The sequence below is a fragment of the Saimiri boliviensis genome, chromosome 3 (assembly GCF_048565385.1).
Source record: "Saimiri boliviensis isolate mSaiBol1 chromosome 3, mSaiBol1.pri, whole genome shotgun sequence".
Taxonomy (NCBI): Eukaryota; Metazoa; Chordata; class Mammalia; order Primates; family Cebidae; genus Saimiri; species Saimiri boliviensis.
Genome location: NC_133451.1, coordinates 164,012,739 through 164,015,518, shown reverse-complemented (window position 1 = coordinate 164,015,518; position 2,780 = coordinate 164,012,739). Strand labels below are relative to the sequence as shown.

At 40.5% G+C, this 2,780-nt stretch overlaps 1 pseudogene; it reads right to left on the bottom strand.

The window, feature by feature from the left end:
• Positions 1-546: 546 nt before the first annotated feature.
• Positions 547-1,859, bottom strand: LOC101038378 (tubulin alpha-4A chain-like; annotated as a pseudogene).
• Positions 1,860-2,780: the final 921 nt, after the last annotated feature.

The following is a 2,780-nucleotide window of genomic DNA, read 5'->3' as shown; positions in this document are numbered from 1 at the left end:
ACAAAGTTCTGAATAATTTGAGAACAAAACCAGCCTTCAATTATTTTATCTTTAAAAGCAATTACGTCTTTATGACAATTATTTATATATTTTCAATTTGCAAAAACATTCTCTTTATAGTGAAAATATATGGAACTGTATACTCAGCTTCTTTAATTTAGCTGTTGTTTGGTGTAATTTTGTAGTTATTTTGTTTTCAGCTTTCGTGTTCTGCATGTGGATATTAATATAGCAATAGTCTGCATTTTTTCACTAGAGATAGGCTGTTTGCCCACACATTCCTGAAAGCAAAATGAAAAAAAGAAAAGGCCAATCAGTTATCTTTGCAATATTTACATATTTTCTTATGCTTTCTCTGTGTAAAACAATGCCAATAACAAAATATTTTAAAATGTATATCTATCCTTTTGGGCATTAAGTTCTGTTTTGCTAAAGATACTAAATGCTTATTTATTTATATATTTATTTATTTTTAACCATGCAAGGAGACGTTTATTTCCAAAGGATTTTTCAATAAACATAATGAATAGGCTCCAGGCAGCTGTTCTATTCCATTCTCTCGTTGTTGTCCTCACAGGAGTCCATGCCTACTTCCTCATAATTCTTCTCCAGGGAAGCCGTATCCTCCCTGAGCCATGGAGAACTCGCCCTCCTTCATGCCCTTGCCCATGTCCCAGTGTACAAACGCCCTCTTGGCATACACCAGCTCGAACTTGTGGTCCAAGTGGGCCTAGGCCTTGGCAATGGCAGTTGTGTTGCTCAGCCTGCACACATCACCCTGTACATTGGCCAAGTCACCCCCAGGCACCACAGTGGGTGGCAGTAGTTGATACCAACCTTGAGGCATGTGGGGCAACAGTCCACAAACTGAATGCTGCACTTAGACTTGAAGGTGGCAATGGCATCATTGACATCCTTGGGCACATCTCTGTGGTACAACAGACAGGCCACACACTTGCCATATCAGTAAGCCATATACCCTAAACTGCCATACCATCACACTTTGACAACTGGCTGGCAGGCACAAAGCAGGCATTGGTGATCCCTGTCAAAAACAGCTGCTATGGTACACTTTCTCTGCAGAGATGACTGGCACATAGGTGGCCTGGGGGACGTAGATAGGAGTTCCGGTCACCAGGTCAATCTGAAACTCTGTCAGGTCCATATTGAAGACCTTGTCAAAGTGCAGAGAAGGTGTGGTGGAGGAGGTTACTTTGCTAATGAGGCAGTTGAGGTTGGTGTAGGTTGGGCACTCAATGTCCAGGTTTGGCAGCAATTGTCATAGATGGCTTCATCATCCACCATGAAGGCACAATCTGAGTGCTCTAGGTTGGTGTGAGTGAGTGGTCAGGATGGAGCTGTAGGGCTCAGCCACAGGTGTGGACACCTGCAGGGATGAGGAGATAGAAAATTACAGCTTAGATTTTTGGCCATCATCAACAGAGAGCTGCTCCATCAGAAGTGAGGTAAAGCCAGAGCCAGTGGCCCCGCCAAAGCTGTGGAACACTAGGAAGTCCTGAAGTCCTGTACACTGGTCAGAGGGCTTGCAGATCCAGTCCAGCATTGGGTCATTGATCTCGTTGCCAATGGTGTAGGGAGCATGAACATTGTTATTGAGAGCATCCTCTTTTGCAGTGATGAGCTATTCTGGGTAGAAGAGCTGTTGGTATGGGCCATTTCGGATTTCATCAATGGCCATAGGCTCTAGATCCACAACACAGCCAAGACACACATTTACTAGCACTGGTTTCACAGAAGAAGCTGGTAAAGTTGGACTATCCCTTTTACCAATGGTCTTTTCACTGGGCATCTGCCCATCAGTTTGAATCTCATGTGAGCTCCCAACAGGCATTGCCCATCTGGACACCTGCCTGCCCCACATGGACTGAATTGTATTCACACACGGTGAGTCCCAGGGGTGTGTCTTATGTAGAGTCAGGGTGATGGGTCTCAGTGAGAACTACTCATCTTTTTAAGGACATTTTGTATCTTGATTTTAAAAATTATAATTTTCCTGACACAAAAACAATGATGTTAAAATGTGCCATTCAAATATGTGTGGGAAAAAAGTGAAAGAAACGCTGATTCAGCCTCAAGATAAGTGTATCCTAAGACTTCATTTTAGCTCTGCTATGTATTAATAGTGTGATTCTGGACAAATTATCTAATTTCTCTAAATTTTTGTTTTCTTATTTACAAAAAGGAAATTATTTATTTTTCCTGCAGATCTTAGAGTGGTAAAATTAAATTCAATATGCGTATAAAATTTCTTTGCAAATTATTAAGGGCTAAATTGATTTAAAAAAATTATTTAACGTGCTATTGTACCTTTATCACCAATTTCCAGATTTCTATTGTTTCTTTTGTACCTACCTTTGGCATAGCGCTTCCTCAGCACCTAAGACAGTGAATGATAGGCTTGGTCCATTTGATATCTGCTTCTTGTCATTTTGAAAGTCTTAAGAAAATAGAGACCCTAATTCACCAAATAAGGAAGATTAATTCCTCATTCAGCAAGTTCATTCATTCAGCAAATAATTATCGAGCACCAACTATGTACAAGAACTGTATTGAGTGCTGGGCCTACAACAGTAAAAAATACAGACCAAATTTTTGTCTTCATTCAACTTCTATTTTACTAGGTGAGACATAAACTAAACAATCTAAACAAGGAATAAACTATATGTGAGAGGATGATAAATGTTGAGTAAAAGCAGAGCAGGAGTGAGTGCTTGTGGATCCAAGCTTGTTTTGGGTGACTAGGAAAGTTTTGCTAAGTA